At 40.6% G+C, this 18,102-nt stretch overlaps 1 protein-coding gene across 1 annotated transcript in view; it reads right to left on the bottom strand.

Annotated features, from left to right (window-relative positions):
- The window catches only part of CSRNP3 (cysteine and serine rich nuclear protein 3), an 84,513-nt gene extending 74,762 nt beyond the window's left edge, over positions 1–9,751 (bottom strand). The window contains exon 1 of the mRNA XM_069985128.1: positions 9,702–9,751. The gene's annotated coding sequence lies outside the window, so the exon portion shown is untranslated. The remainder of the gene's footprint in view (positions 1–9,701) is intronic.
- Between the last annotated feature and the right edge of the window lie 8,351 nt (positions 9,752–18,102).

Raw genomic sequence — 18,102 nt, forward strand, 5'->3', positions numbered from 1 at the left:
ATACACAGCAGTTGGGTTTTTTTGCATTTTTTTTTTTTTTTTTCGTAAATCAGTACCATGCAACTGAATGTTGTTCTTGCAGCAAATCCAGCTCTACTGCCGTACCCTTGGACATTTGGGTGGAAGTGTTAGGGCGTCATGGTCAGGTTCCACAAAAATTAAAGCACAAAATCCAGAAGTTAGTTAAAACTTCTCATGGCTTTATTAGGTTTCCACAAAGGATAGCATAACCGAGGCGCTTTGGGCTGATTCCATCCTCTATATTCTCCATGTATTTTAAATGAAGTTGTTGGTGCAGAATGTGTATTTGGACAGTTACAGAAATTTTTGCAAAAATTCGTGAATATTTTATTACTGCAAACTATGCTATAGGGCACTGGTTTCCAACCAGGATCTCTCTAGCTGATGTGAAGCCACAGCTCCAAGCATGCACTGACAGAGAGGGATGACGTATAGGAGTCTTCTCCCCTGTTCCCCAAGAACCCCGGTCCAATACTTTATTCTAATCTGGTCACAGATAGATGCAGGACTCACCTCAGGGACCTGAACCTATTTCAAGGTCTGAGCATTCTGGCTCCTGGCCCTAAAGGTGATCAGCAGGGCCGTTTCTAGATTTTCTGCATCTAAGGTGCCACTATAAATCATCAGTGAGAAAAGTTTTCATGCACAATAACAGTACCTGCAAAGTGTACCATATACCTCTACATATAAAAGTCAGTTAAATACTACATTTCCAGTCCAGACTGCCTGACATCTGTGTCCAGCTGTCATTTGCAAGTTATTGGGTCTATGGAGCCAATGGTACAGAATAAGAGAGATAGCGGAGTGGTGTGTAACAAAAGATAATAAACTCCTGAAGGGCTCAAGGGCCCTGCAATCGCAATATGCCACCTGAGGCGAGATAGTTTTCTTGCCTTACGGCCGACCCTCAGTGGAAGCTGAAAACATGCAGTCTTATGCAATTTCTGTATCTCCCATTGACATTGCTGGCTGGGAGTCAAGCAAACAGCACAGCACTGTCAACTACTGCATCTTGATGTCATAACTTATGAGTTTCAGTAACAGGGTGGCTAGTTGTACTACACTGTGCTACTGTTGATATAGATCATACTAAGCTCTAAAAGTATTACATAAACTGCATTAAGCAGCCTATCTGGCGGCCTTTCACTGCCCGGAGACTGGAGGGGAACAGCAGGACCCTTGATCTCGAGATTAGGGCGAGGGCCCTGTGCATATGTCATAAATGTCCAGATGAGAATCCCTCTTAAGTCCTGGTGTAATAACAATTTATAATAGTAATTAATATCAGACTGACAGAACGGGGATCCCTCTAGATGTCACCATGACCCATATTTCTTATCCTGACTCACTGGTGACATTTTCTACAGCTTTCATAAATGAGATCTTTTAAATAATAAGCTTCAGAGATCTCCGGTGAATCTCCAAAGGTGACTAAACCCGATATATTAATTAACAGTAACAGCATGACGCTACTAATATGGTGGACAGACTTCTTTCGCAATGACAGTTCCCACCTTAAAGCCAAAATCTCCTTTTCCTGATACATTTTTCTTTTAGAACTGATCTAAACATGTGCAGAAGACGTCTGCCTGGGCCATGGTTGTATATTAAAGGAGCTGTGCAAGGAATAGAAGGCCTCAGTCGTCTTTTGCTCCCCACACAGCCCCTTTAAAGGATATGTTAGTATGACATGTCATGTCAGGCTGGTGAGGGTCCCGACTCTCATCTTTTCCATAACCTACTCGGCCTGCTCTGTCTTTCTTCTTCCCCCTTTCCCGGCAGTCATTTTTTCTTCATGCACCGATGATCACAAGACCCTGTTCTTTCAATAGGGGGCAGCCCTGGAGATGTGGCCTCCACCTATCAGACATGTGTGATATCTTTGACAGCCCTTAGTTACAGGAGAAATCAGCCATTCTACAGTGACAATTGTCATGGTTGGAGCTACAGGGTCTAGTTAGACGCAGAAACAACCTCCTGTTAATGGCAAGCCGGTGATTAGATAAGAAAACGCTTTTGTCTCCTCTCCTGGGACTCTGGTAGTCTGTGACAGTCTCTGACAGCCAGGTAACTGTCACTCAGCCGCCGAATCGCTCTCAGAGCCACCTTAAACCATTGCCATACATATCTAGTTACATGGGTTTGAGGATAGCATGCCATTTATGGAATGTGATCCTTAAAGGGGTTGTCCAGTGCTACAAAAACATGTCCACTTTTCCCCCTCTCTTGTCTCCAGATTGGGTGGGGTTTAAAACTCAGTTCCATTGAAGTAAATGGAGCTTAATTGCAAACCACACCTGAACTGGAGACGAGAGAGGGGGAAAAGTGACCATGTTTTTGTAGCGCTGGATAACCCCTTTAAAGGGTACTTACATATGACTGTCAGATGTCTATTTAAAGGGTGCTTTTAGAAAACCTATGTTTATATGCTCTTTGGGGTAATTCCGAATATATAAAGAGGGATCTGCATTCAGGTTCTTCTTTACTTGACTAAACCAGAGATCAGTTAGTGTCTTGCTCTGGAGGACTAGTCCTGTCCTTCATAACACAGACAATCCATCAGTTTGAATGTGCTCAGTGTAATGCCTAATCTATCTATTAGCTGTTCTTCATGGCCTGGGGCCTGCTCAGGAGCAGAGGCTTTCTGCTTTTGAGCAGGAAACCCTATACAGAGCAGAGACTCCCATCATTAAAGGGGAACTCCAGGTAGAGGTTAAAAAAACAAAACTTCTGCAGAAGCATATAGCATTACTTACCTGTCTATCCCAGTTTTGAAAATACCAAAAATCCATTTGTTTTGGGGGGAAGGGGGTTGTTCTGTATTGTGTTTCTGTCCTTCTTGGCTTAGCAGTTCCCAGAATGCAGTGCTTTCCCTCAGCTGATCATGACAGTCCCCCACCCATCACAATCAGTAAAATTAGTGCAGCAGCTGCTTCTGGCCATTCGGAGATGGTGAATCACTCAGGGGATTGGGGGATCCAGCCCCGCCTCCTGTGAGATCACGCCCTGCCCCCTGTCTGCATCATCAACCTGATCTCAGCAAACACACACAATGTGTCTCCTAAGGTGGGAGAGCAGAAGGAACAAGAGGCAATGTGAATTGGCACAGAGGCCATTTTTTTCACTTCCTGGATTTCTATCAGCTACCAGTGTGGCAGAACCATACAGATACAGTAATACATTGTATAGAAACATCTATATAACTTTTAATGTACTTTTAATAGAAAACAAGTTTTTCTTATCCGAAATTCCCCTTTAGGTGTATTGCAGGGCCCCAGACATCACTAATTACCTGATGCTCAAGCTGCTGGGCAGCCTCCTTCCTCCCCAGTGCAGGCATGCTGACATCTGACGCCATTGCGCCTGTGTCGGGGGTCAGAGGTGCCAGCTTGTAAGTGAAGGCTGTGGTCCCACAGCTTTCAGGTGTATGTGCCAAAGCACATACACCTGAAGGGAGCGATCTATGGCCCACAAGCCATCAGGGAGGGCTCCACGTGCTACTTCTGGCATGTGGGTCGCCATCACGCCTATTGGCCATTGCTACCTTCCCCAATATAGGCATTACAAGGGAATGTGGCTTTGTAATTGCTCTTTCCATCATCCAAACTGTTACAGGAAATAATTTAGATAATAGCTATATATTAGAGTATTGCAGTTTTTTTTTTTTGCATATATACTATATATTAGTGAAAATCCTTCACAGTAGAGTGTATGCTTCAAAGCAAATGTACATTGCTTCTTTATTTTATTGCAGTAGATCGGCAACGGAGTGGGGATCGCAGTGGCATGGATTTTTTTTTAAATGCCGCCCAGTTCTTGCGCTCAGCGCCATTCTTTGGCAGTGCACCGCCCCCAGTGTGACGATATCCCCCCCCCTCTGTGATGCCGCACCATTGACTCTAATGGATCCGCGTCGGGGAGGTGATATCAGTGTTGATGCAATGTATCTAAGAGTACATCGGCTTTAAAGTCTACATATTTGGTTTTAATAAAAGAAAGGGCATGATGAGAGTTGGAGTTTTACAACAGCTGGAAAGCCACTGTGTTATATAATAAATTCACAGTTTATTCCATCTCACATTAGGCAGAACGTGCCATAGATACTTTTATGCAGCTTCCATCAAATCCAATAAAGTTTTATCTTCAGTAGGCTCCTCAGCTCCCCCTAGTGGTGGCTATGTGCATTCACAATTTTCATCACTTAATTGTATGGCTATGTAAAAAAAAAATAGAGAGTGTAGTCTCTCTCTCTCTCTCTCTCTCTCTCTCTCTTTCTCTATATATATATATGATCAAGATAGTAATATCACGTTCCACACCTAATTCTTGAGAAGAAATAGGTAATAACACACATGTAACACCTTTGATAGATTTCCAGACTATGGAAATATAGGGAGCATAATAACAATAATAAATCAGTACTTGCAGAGGTCAATTACACTGTCAACTACTGCGCCCAGGTTGTCTGTTCACATGAGGGAGCCATATAAGTGGGCATTAAAAGTCAGAATGTGATTACCTCCTGCAATGCAAAAATATGATCAGTCATCTCTCTAAATGCTCTTGGAAATAGACTCATAATAAGCAGAAGGAATTCGGCTCCTTCCCACATACAGTGAATGCAGTCTTAGACTTGACAAATAGCATATAATGTATTTTCACCGTGGGTTCGGGATCTTAAACTGAAGCTGAAAGAGCAGAATGTAGGGTGAGCAGATAAGGGAACAGGGAGAGCATAGCTTTCTATTAAGAACATTAAAGTTAGAGTTCCGCTTAAAGGTTTTTTTTGAGATCTTACATTAATGTAAAATACTTAGGATAGGTCATCAATGTCTAATTAATAGGTGCCAGCACTTTAGAATGTAAGTAATGTGTCCCTTTTACTGTTTATCAAAGCACAGCGCCATTCATTTAATTGTGGTCATGCCTGGTACTGCAGCTTACACCATATCAGTCTATTTAAGTGAATAAGACTGAGCTGCAGTACCAGGGGCAGTCACAAGGGTATGTATGGTGCTGTAGAGTAAGCTTTTTCTTTTTTTTTTTTTTTTTTAATATTCTCTCATATTCGGGAATACATTCCCACTTTTGGTTAAATAACCCCCAGTAGTTCTTGCTGGTCAGGATGAGCATTGGTATTTAGATATGTGAATGCTCTACAGCACATATTATTTTCTCTCTATGGTGTGAAATTGTATGCAGGGTATTCCCTTGTCCTCAGTTTGTGTGCAGTATTGCAGCCCAGTGAATGGCGTGAAGCTGTACTACCACACACAACCTGAGGACAGATGTGGCACTGTTTTTAAAAGGAAAATATCTATGTTTTTTCAATTCCAGATGCGTATCGTGTCGGTCTCATAAGACTATGAGAATAGTTTGAATACTAACCATTTGTGATTATTATTGCATTATTATTTTTTTATACCTTTGAAATTTACACATTTCTTTTACCTCATATACTATGTAAGCGACGTGCATTTTATATACTTTTTATGAAAGGTAAATGTTGCTATGACAACGCGTCAAGGTACTCAGCCGTGGCCATGTGACCATTACAATAGAGAGCACTTTAGTCAGGACAGTCGTGAATGGATCTCTGGAGGACTTATATGTAAATGTAATCTAAAAAGCTGCTGAAGCACTGTGATAAAAAAAAGAAAGAAGGGAAAGAACTGGCAAATATGACTTTGGTATTAACTGGTTTATAGCATCTACATTGTGTCTGTAGGCTGCAGGAATAGGATGCGCAGAATCATGATGTTAAAACTTAACCTTTATTTAATGGGATAAAACATGTTTCCATGGGAGGGATCCCCACTTCTTATTATTTGTAGGATCAACCGGGTCAACAAAGATTCTTTTTACGACCAAATAAAAAAACAAGGGGTATAGTGTTGTATGGTACCGATTCACCCCACTAAATAATCAATTCTTCTCCCAAGAGGAAAAATAATACGCCCCGAAAAAAACGCTACAACTCCCTGTGTATGGGATTTATTCAGTCCCTACGTGTTTCCCCACACCACCAGGTGGGATCTTCAGGGGACATACAGTAATATGTGAACCATTAGCATCAAGATAATAGTGACAGTGAGAAAGATAATAGAAGGAGATGCAATGCATGAGTAAAGATACTGAGCACATATTGTAAATGCTGCCCATAGATCATACACCAATTCAAATCAATTGCAGATACCCGAACAATATAGGATTATAGCTGTTACCCCAGATGGCCGTAGGATTTAAAGGGGTTTTAACACAAAGAAGAATATGTCTAGGTTCATGCATTATGTGAAATTTCCAATGTAAAAGCATATTTGAAAATATATTGCTTGGGAGATAAATATAAAATACTAATTTCTGATGTACCTTTTTGTTTAGCTCTAATGTCCTTGTACTACCATCTTGAGGTATCCACTGAGACGGTCAGACATGCTCAGTTTAGATGCACATTTTTCCTTAGTCTCTACTGTGTGTGCAAGCAAGGGGGATTGTGGGGAAAGGGTGTGTTTTGTTGCATGGCAACATTAGGGTCACAATTGGAGGTGATCAGATCCATGGGGAAGAAGAAAAGAAGAACAGTACAGTGATGTCCGCTATTTTACCTAAAAACAACAATTTTCTACTGCTTTACATATATGTGTGTTGTACACACATATGATTATTCCAGCTGTACTACAAATTTTTTGTCATCCAAAAACTCTTTTAATAGACCAAACATGATGCGGCTACTTTTAGTCTGTTTTGTGTCAGTATACATTTTAGTTAGAGGACACAAAAAATGTTATAGCTACATAGTCACAAGTAGTTCCCCATGTCATTCTACCATATACCTGTCACATACAGAGGTATCAATGCCCTCCAACATGGTATACCACAAGCAGGGCGGACTGCTTGTGTACATGGACCCTTTGGTAATTTAGTCACTGTAGACTTTATGTCACCTTCTTTAACCCACCTGGTGCCCCCTGGATATGCTAGACCAACAATGCTACTGTCTTATAAGGACCATTCTATTAATTTAAAGGAGTTGTCCACGCAGTAACTACTTGTGAGAGTGGGGAAGAGCTCTACTTATCTACTGGGAGACCTTACATGTGGTGTTTTATTTCTTTGCAGCGCCACAACAGGGAAAATTAAGAATTACATCCCATTCAAATTTAAAGGGGTTATCCGGCGCACACAGATTTTTTTTTTTACATCTTGCTGCCATATAAGAAAACCTAAAAAACATATAGGGGGAGATTTATCAAACATGGTGTAAAGTGAAACTGGCTCAGTTGCCCCTAGCAACCAATCAGATTCCACTTTTTTTTCTCTTAAAGAGTCTGTGAGGAATGAAAGGTGGAATCTGATTGGTTGCTAGGGGCAACTGAGCTAGTTCCACTATACACCATGTTTGATAAATCTCCCCCATTATGTCTATCTCTCTGCACTCCTGTGTTCCGGTGTCCCCTCCTGTCTGTAGCCGCTGTTACTTCTGAGACAAGCCTGCCCTGGAAGTGACAGTCCAGCCAATCACTGACTGAGACTGGACATTGCAGCAGACAGTGATTGGCCAAGCGGGCTATCACTCCCAAGACAAGCTTCAGACAGCTAGGGACACCGGTGACTGCATCGGGACAACAGGGGAACGCTGAGAGATAAGCATATAATGTTTATTAGGTTTTCTTATATGGCAGCAAGATGTAAAAAATGTCCGAGCACCGGATAACCCCTTTAATATGTGTGTAATGGAGACCAGCAGAGGTCCTCCAGGGCAAGAGACGCTCTTTTTAACTGCTCCCTTAACACTCCCAAAGAGGGTATATATTGTTTAAACCCAACAACCTCTCTAAATAGACTTTGACACAGCTCACATGAATTATGATGATGAATGGCCATAACACGTATCTTTAGCGTCTATCGCTGATGGTACTTCTCAGAGGTAGCACACAGAGCACACAGAGCCCAAGCTATAGATGTCCATAGGTCTCTAAATCTTCATCAGAATATGATCTTTAGGACTCCACTTATTTGGTATCAATACCTTTGCTTCATTTGATTCCATATCCAAAGGCATTTCCTACTTGACAAGGTACATAGAGGGTATGGTGGGTAGGGTTATGGTGCTTTATACTGACATTATACATTTTTTTACCGCAAACAATACGTTCTCCAGGTCGCAGGCTGTGTTCTCTGGTAGGGATATAGATGAATTCAATTACAAGTTGGTACTTGTCGTGTCACCGCCTCATGTCCCATTAGGAGACCCCGGCTGTATAATTTACAGTCACATCTGCCTGACACTTAACAGGTGACTTAATGAATACTGGGGGATTAATACCACTCATTTGTAGCCTATTAGGTACCATTTTGTATCAATATGAAGTCATTACTTATCTTCTTATCTTCTGAGCCCATTGTCAAAAAGCTCCCATATCCAATGTGGCGGTCAGTCAGCACTTATATGAAAATTGTTGCCAATATCTTATGGTATTGATTAAGCACAGCTAACATTGTTTCATTCATTGGACTTACCAGTAGTCCTGGGGTGTGCCGAATGACAAAGTCAGCTCAGCTACATAGGTATAAGTACATTAAATATTTTTTAGTAAAATATAATTGTATATTATGGTTTTATCTAGACCAGATGTGTGATCACACACACAATATATATATATATATATATATATATATATATATATATATATATATATATGGATTATATATAATTATAGATACACAGATGAATACACAGGCAGATTGTTAATAGGGGGATAATGAAATAGATAGATAGATAGATAGATAGATCGATAGATATTAAATGAATAGATATAGATTTAGAGATAGATATGACAGATATATAATAGATACAAACAGATAGATATGAATTATATAATTTAATAGAATAATATGAGATAGATAGATGATAGATAGATAATGATAGATAGACAGACAGATAGATAGATAGATAGATAGATAGCAGATAGATAGATAGATAGATAGATAGATAGATAGATAGATAGATAGGTAGATAGATAGATAGATAGATAGATAGATAGATAGATAGGTAGATAGATAGATAGATAGATAGATAGATAGATAGATAGATAGATAGGAGATAGATAAATACTTAAATAAGTACTCATACATAACCTAATAGATATGAATAGATATATATGGAATTGGTAGTAACAATACTAATTAGCATATTATTAATATTAATATAGAAACATCCAGCTTTTCTTATACATTACATCCACACATCTATATTATTATAATATTATTAGACTCTCTACCATGATCCAAATTAATCACATACGCATATAAACACATTCATGTGCACCGTAGATAACCTAACAATATACCCATTATTATTCAGAAAAAATAATAATAAAATTATATAGATAGAAATATTATATCTTAAAAATCAAACCTTCATTAATTTACATGGAGCCTCTACCGCATATTTATAAAAGTAACAAAACCTGTATTACCCAACATGTCAATCATTATGTTAGTTACGCATACAATACGGGACAGTGCAGTCCATAATACAAAAACGCAATAGATTCCTATTTCTCTCACGCTTCAGCCAATCGTTCTGCACATAACCTCTAGTCCATAGAGCAATAGATGACAGGGATGCTACACAAAGCATTGTGCTGAAATAGGAATACAGTGCAAAGATGACTTACCCAAACCAGCTTCTCTAGTAGCGACAGCAGGGTCCAGGTTACTGTGGCATAAAACAGTTTATTTAGCAGGTGATTAGAGCTGTTCAGTACTGGCTCAGCATAGCCGCTGCATTCTGCATAGACCACTGGGATAGTCTGCATCAGCACTGCACTCTACACAAAAGCTCATTTCCTTCTGCATGGAGCCGCACAGCCGCTCAGTGGCCGACGCTGCCTGTCTGATCACATGGGACTTGTCTCTAAGAAAGCAGCATCTCTGTCATTACATGGGGCTTTAAATGAGAGTGCCAGGGGATGCTAATAGCCAAAAAAAAAAAAAAGACATGAGCATGGAAAGGACTAGAGAGACCCTAAGCTTGAGAAAACAGTCAATGGTTATAAACCAAAAGCATTGAAGTACATGTTATAAATTGTATATAAAATGTATGAACTCAGGGTTTATAGCCGTCATTATAATGGACTAGTGGCCACACTATCATTAAAGAATGGCAATATGGTATAAAACAGAGAGGGGTCGTGTTTCTGGGCCTGTTTCATCAATACAATTGATGCAATGTAAGCAAATGGGGGGGGGGAATAGGGGAGGCACTTTGATCCCCTATCTCAAGTGGTTAAGGCATGGTGGTGTAAGGCAGAACCTAAAAGGATCCAAACTATTACATATCCGCAAGGCCGCCCCATCCTGCACGTATGCCACGGCATGGTACAAAGGTTTGGAACAATCTTTAAATTTTATTAACGCTTATCTACTAAAATGACTTCCCACTCACTATAGTCACATAAAACACACTGAGTGATGACAAACATTACCCTAAATATGTCTTCTCTGATACAACTAACATCTGGCTGTGTAGGTCTCAGCAATATAAATGGCCTGAATCCAATTATGAATGCAAGTGGATGATAGATTACAATGATAAATAGGTTTTTAAAGGTTCCTTTTAGAATCTGCTTCTGTTTAATCAAAAGAGCTTTGGTGTCTGGATTACGAGTTCCATCTTAAAGGTAATCTGTCACTAGGTTTAAATGAGGGCAACATAAACTACTTACAATATTTAGTTCAGCCGTTCTTCTAATATGCAGGAGAATAGAATTCTTGCCATGCCCCTCTTCCCGCTGCTAATTGACAGTTGACTGCCTATAAACATGGATAGATAACTGCCAATCAATAGCTGGTAGGCGGAGTTTTCAGCTTATCATGAATATTGAGAACTACTGGGCTTATTATTAATATTGGATTTTTTATTGCATTCAAACCAGTCATGTTTAGCACCTATCTGATTAGAATTTAATATGACTATTATATATGACTTCTTGCATATGGTATTTGAATTTTTTTCATAAATTTTGGTTGTAAGGTCCTTGGCCTTGTGTGCAAATAATATAATGTGCTCCTCATGGGCTGACCTGGGGAGGAGACAAATGTCCAGCCCACCCCATTACTGGAATATATAGAAGTCTTGGCCTAATCCACAGCAAATGGCACACATTGGATCCAGTTGGATTTGTGCTCATTTTCTTCCAATAGCCCTGGAGGCAGCCAGCGGATTATCCATGTTGCCTATTTTCTACTATAATATAGTTTTTACTATTGAGCACTGAGATTTTGTTTTGGGGCTTGGGAGTGGAGCTGAACGAACTTGCCGAACTGCAACATTCTCCAAACCTGAACGCTCGGCATTTGACTCCCAGCAACTGGGTGTGAACCCAGCCATAGACTGTATCCATGTCTTCCTGACAGCCCTAGGTTGGTATCCAACTCTCTCAGACAAATGTTGAGCATTCACGTTCAGAGAACGTTGCCGAACCCACACAGTTCGGCAAGTTCACTCAACACTAGTTGGGAGTTGTCACCTATATCCAATAAGTGGTTGCAAAATTTGCTATTCTGAGTTTGTATTCTAAGAAAGGAGAAAGTGTGAGATTGACTGTAGAATAGTATTAACCCCTTTCAGTTGCACCCATGTCACATTGACAGAGGAAGCCTCCATTACAGTTTATTAAAGCATTACAATAGGATATAGTTGTCGTTATTATGTAGAGTCCCCGAAACCATTACGTTCAAGGACTTGACATGATGTCAGCTCTTGACATTTTTGTGTCTAAGGGTCGTCACGTGCAGACATCTTCTTCATGTACAACCTCCCACTGTTCTACCATCTGCAGGGGGGCATTCATGCAGACAAATCTTCATAGACAATAGATTTATTAGGATGCTGCATAGAGAGTCTTAACACTAGAGTGCTTCTCTCGGGAACGGTGGTCCCTCATCAGAAGTAAACGTGAGTGTTCTGGATTGCATGTAACAATAGAGACATATATATATATATATAAAAGTGACATGATATGTGATTATGATATAGGACTACATGTCAGCCAAAGGGCCAGGGGAGATGGCAATCATTTCCTTAGCAGTCAGTACATAGACATTTTCATTGCATCAACAAAAACTAAATTGGTGATGATGAAGTCATTTTCAGGATGATAATGCATCTTGGCAGGGAGGATAGTGGTAAAGGTTTTCTTCAGGAAAGGAATATCAAGTCACTGACATGGCAGAAAGCAGGCTGGATCTCAGGCCTATTGAAAATCTATGGTATAAATTAGAAAGATTGTTCCATAGAACAGAAGTGATCTTGAACCAAGCTTGATGTAAAATAATATTTATCATTGGTGAAAAATGTGTCACCTAAATTACCGATTAGAATCAGATACTAAAACTTGATCTTTTATTCTGGTCTGTTTTTGATTTTCTGACTTAAATTTCTTTTAATTCCACTTTTTGTACATTGTTATGGGTGGCTGCCATATTGCCTGGGCTGTTCTAAACAGCATTTAGTGACATGCTTTACAGCAAGACTCGTGGACATAGACGGCAATAGACAGACTCTGTCTCCTTGAGATAAATGTGAAACATCATTGAGCGCGCTCTGTGACCTTTGCAGAGGTCATTCCACAGGGAGCTGCTATTGTCTCCTCTATCTACTTGTTTCACATGTTGTTGCAATACTGTACATATCACTTTACAGCAGCCTCCTCTTATCACTACAGATAGAACAAGAAGTCTCGGCTTAGTTTTAGCCCCAGTGGTGAGAATGAAAACTGCAAGATCTCAGGATTATTATTATAATATATACAGAAAAAAGGAAATAAGTCAGCAAAAATTCTTTAAAAATATGTTTAACATAAAAACATTATGTAAAGTCAATTAATTCCCTTTAAAATAGTAAGTCTTGTCAGTTTGGGGGCATTGGAGGAGATTTATCAAACATGGTGTAAAGTGAAACTGGCTCAGTTGCCCCTAGCAACCAATCAAATTCCATCTTTCATTCCTCATAGACTCTTTGGAAAATGAAAGGTGGAATCTGATTGGTTGCTAGGGGCAACTGAGCCAGTTTCACTTTACACCATGTTTGATAAATCGACCCCATTCTGTATCAAAACCAGGCATGAGATCAAGGATGAAGTCTGGAATAGGCCAAGGTCAAGGTGAGATTGAAGGACCACAATAAAAAGTCACTAATAGAACCAGGAAAGCTATATACTTCAAGAAGCATAGGGTGTTTGCTGGGATCCATTTAAATAGCTTACTTGGTGACATTATCCTGTGCCAGTCCTGTTATTGGGAAACACAAATACAGGACCTGCGAATTGGAACCTATGAGCCAATGCCCCATTTTGAAAAAAAGTGGGAAAGAAAAAACAAGTTCTCTCACTTAAATGGCAATACATGGAAAAATGTGGCACTAACGCCATCACATTAAAATGGAGCTAAATGACAATACTCAGATTAGAAGGGGGTTTCATGGATAAACAAATGCTGGGGTTGGGGTTAAAATAAAAAGGAAACTATACTCACCTGTCCCTATCCTCACAGCTGCCACACCGATGGTCCTGCTCCCTGGTCTTCTCAGCTGCTTCCTGGTTTCTGATGACACACTGTCTCCTCAGGAACTACCAATAGGTGTCTGTAGCTGTGTCCCACCTCATTCAATGATTGGTTAAGCAGTTCCTGCAAATATTAAAAAGCAGCCAAGAGCACTGGGGACTTAGAGAATTAGCCTGACAGCTGCAAGGAATTAGGGCAGGTGAGTTTTTTTTTCTTACCCTATATCATTTTCTTTATACTCAGAAACACCCTTTAAAGGGTTTACCGAAGATTTGAAAAACCACAGTTACTTTCTTGCACAAACAGCACCACCCCTGTCCTCAGGTGCTGTGTGATATTACAATTCAGCTACATTTACTTCATTCACTGGAACTGAGCTGCAGAAACACACCCAAACTGAGGACAGGAGAGACACTGTTTCTGGAAGATAACAGCCATGTTTTTCCCAGCCTGGATAATCCCTTTAATTTAACTGGCCATTAGAGGAAGTTAAGGATCATTCTAGATACTATTAATACTCAGAACTAATTTTTTAAACTCTATGTTGTAACAGCAGACAGAAGGCCACTGGTAACCAGCCTGTGGCTCCCCAGCTGTTGCAAAATTACAACTCCTAGCATGCCCCGACAGCCTTCGGATTGTAGACCACCTCAGCAGGGAAACAATATACAGTGGTGTGCTTCTCCCGTTGGTGCCTGCAGGCACATACTGTTATATCATTTAACTCTCTGTCTATGCAGGGAACCTGAGCTCTGCATCTTATATGTAGAAAAACTGAAAATATCCTCGAGACAAGAAGCATAGAAGATCGTCGGCAGAAAAAGACCACTGGGTCCATCTAGTCTGCCCCACAATGATGTCGTACAAAAAGGATCCGAATTAAACTCATATAAAACTCCCCACTGATTCTTTAAAAGAATGAATAGGATCCATTAGTTTATAATATTGAATTTATAAAATGTGCTAAAAACACATAGAAAAAGTACACAAATGTGACATTGGCTTCAGCTGCTTTACAATGTACAGTACGACTGCGCAATTCAAAGGAAACCTCAGACAGGTGAGTAAATGGGCATTCGAGTACAAATCGCAGCAGGTCAATTGTAATCTTTTGCTTTACTGTATTCATGGAGTTTTAGTGAATGCACAGACTAAGCTTACCTCTTGCTGACAGTCGGAGCGACTAACTTAGCAGACATTTGAAAGTACATGAAAAGCGAGTACTGTATGCAGCATAACATTACACAGTTCAGTGTGTTACCAGGGAAACCTTCATTATAGCGAACGTGAAAGAGGACATTTCTTTCTTGTCTCCGAAACGTGTCTGAGCCGCAAAGAGATCACTTTGATTCTTTGGAAATGTCACATCAAGTCTCTCAATTATTCTGTTTTTAGATGGGAACACAGACTGGGATCCTATTACACCATCACTGAGGTCTGGGAGGTGATGCTTCCCAAGATACTCGGGATGGCCAGGATTATAATATTAAATAAATTTAATAAATGATGTAGAAAGAGGAATTCCTTGGTCAGGTGGCACTTTTAGGCTTCCATCAGACAAAAATTATGCATGGTTATTTAAATTAAAAACACTCCAAAAAACAAACAACAGCTTTTTGACAGTTTGTCAATATAGTGTATATTAGTACAGGCATTTTTAGTTTTTTTTTGTTTTATCCCTGTGTTTTTGTTTTTTTTTTCATTTTAGTGAAGAGTAAATCTCGGCACTCACCATAAATGCTTCATAGTTTTATTGTAGATAATACATATCCATCATAAACACAGCAGGATGTTTCAGCGTTGGTCTTTCTCAACTGTCAGTTGACAGTTGAGAAAGGCCAACGCCGAAACGTCCTGCTGTGTTTATGATGGATATGTATTTTATGCAATAAAACTAGGAAGCATTTATGGTGAGTGCCGAGATTGACTCTTCACAGTATTGCTGGGATTTTTTCCTACTAGGTGCACCACCCACAGACACGGAAGTGCCATCTAAAGACTTTTTCTACTTTTTTTTCATGATAGGTCATGTGATTTTTTTTTTAATCATGTGACTATGATTTCTGCTGAAGAATTAAGGGAAAAATTAGGGGAGTATGTGCTGCTGGATTTATTACACACACCGCTTGACAAACCCTGCGCACCTAAGGCTGCTGCATCAAAAATTTACACTGGCTCTGAGCTAGCATACATTTTAAGGATAATTTATACAAAAAAACTGTGTAAATTATGATAAATTTTATTATTAAACACATCTCCCCTTGCGCACTGCTGTGCCCCCTCCCTGCCTCCTGTTTACCCACATGGCAAGCGGGGTAAAAAACTGTAAAAAGTCCCTAAATTTTTGTGCAAGCTGGGGGTTTGCACAAAAATTTGCAACTCTTTGACGGTCTGTGCTAGGTGCAGACCTTGATACCTATGCCCCTATGTCTCTAAGCATGTTGGTTTTTTTTTCTGGCGTTTTTTCTTTCCCCTTCCCCTAAAGAAGTAGAGGAAAAACTACCAAACAAAACTACCAAGGAGTGCAAAAATGGCAAAATGCCCTAAAACAAACAAAAACACAAAAATTCATGTAGGTATGGAATTTCATATTGCCCTATTGACTCTCATCTAACATCTGGCCAAAGCATTTTTAGACAAAAAACAAAACAAAAAAACAATGCACCAATTATGGCATTTGGATTGGTGTTTTTTTTTGTGAAGAAATGTCAAGTGTGATTCCTTAATCGCTGATATGTCCCATGGCCCATGACCCCCCCTCCAGTGCACCAAACTGGACATTTGCATAAGTACAAACTGGAGGAGAGTTCAGGATCCAGGCAGTGATGGCAGGAACAGATTATGATGTGCACAGCAAAGCTGATCAGGTGATATAGAAATCTTAATTGAGTAGTTATAGTGGTATATTTGCTTTAAGCTATGCAAAGGATTGCGAACTCTGCTTCAGAACAGGCGGGCTATTATGGCTATAAATATAGTCACAAGAGACTCCTCTTCCCCTCTACAATGTGGTACAGTTATAGGGGTAAACACTACTCATCAGTAGTGCTGAGCAGACCTGCAAAACTGTACAGATTCTGCAACGTTCTCTATACCCGAATGCTTGGTATTTGACTCCCTGGAGCTGGAGAAGTTGGGACTGCCCTAAGGAGTCTTGGAAAACATGGATACTGTCATAGACCATTGGCTGTATCCATGTTTTCCTGGCAGCCCTAGGACAGCATCCAACTTCTCCAGATGCTGGTTGTCAAATGCTTAACGTTTGAGTTTAAAGAACCTTGCTGAACCCAAAAAGTTCTGTCAACACTACTCACCAGCTCCTTGGGTGGTATCTTCCCTCTGCACGGAGCGGGCAGCCTGAAGGGTACGAGTTTCATACAAAGCAAAACAAATCTGCATCGGTCATCTCTACTAGGAACACTTGTGCTGCCACTACATATTGAACATGGAAAGTAAGTCCTAACCCCACACACAAAAAAAATATTTACTGGTGCCAGCTGCGATCTAGTCATCAAAAAGGTAACATAAGTCACAACTTATACGCTAATGGACTCTTAAAGAGAAACTTAACCCCTTAACGACATCGGGCTTTAACGGGCTTTAACGCAAACGGGCGTATACTTACGCCCGATGTTTATAATGTATAGCAGGCCATCTCTGCTCGTCGGCACGGGCGGTGATTAACCCCTCCCGTGCCGACGATCGCTGCTATATGCTGATCTATACAGATCAGCATATAGCAGCTGAAAACAGCTTTCCGGGTCATCGGTGACCCGGAAAGCAATGGCGATTGGTGCTGTCCGAGACAGCACCAATTGCCATTAGTGTCCCCACCAAAGATGGCGCCGATGCCACCCCCACAATCGCCGTGATAGGCCAGCCAGTACCGGCCGGCCCATCATGGCGATCAAACTGTAAAAAAACATTTTTGTCGCGTTCTGCACCCCTCAGCTAGGTAGCTGAGGGGTGCAGAACAGGTGTGTGTGGTGCAGGTGTACCATACTCACCTGATCTGGGCGTCTGGAGCGACGATCTGCGGTCCGCGCCGTCCTCGCGTCTTCTTCGGGTCACTTCCGGGTTCGGTCGTCCAGCGTCGGAAATCTTCGTAATCACTCGGGTCCTCGTGTTCGGCGGGCCTCGGTAATCTCCGGTAGCGTCGCTCTACCGCCCCCTAGCGGCTGATCAGTGAATATCATTCACTGATCAGTTGCTTTGGGTTAAAAAGATTTTTTTTTTTTTTTTGCGCCCTAACGCCGCTGAGTGCTGATCAGCATCGCCCGTAAGTGCGCCGCTGATCAGCAACTCCTCCTTTTTGGCGTAGGGGCGTTTTTCCCCCCTATATCCTACCGCCACTGGCTGCTGATAAGTGCGGCATTTAGCAGCAGCTCCTTTCTTGGCAAAGGGATATTTTTTCTTACTGTCAAAAAAACACGTAAAAAACACTACACTACACTACATGAAATAAAGTTTTACACTACACCACTACACATTTACATACCCCATATACCAATC

Source organism: Dendropsophus ebraccatus, chromosome 9 (genome assembly GCF_027789765.1).
Source record: "Dendropsophus ebraccatus isolate aDenEbr1 chromosome 9, aDenEbr1.pat, whole genome shotgun sequence".
NCBI lineage: Eukaryota > Metazoa > Chordata > Amphibia > Anura > Hylidae > Dendropsophus > Dendropsophus ebraccatus.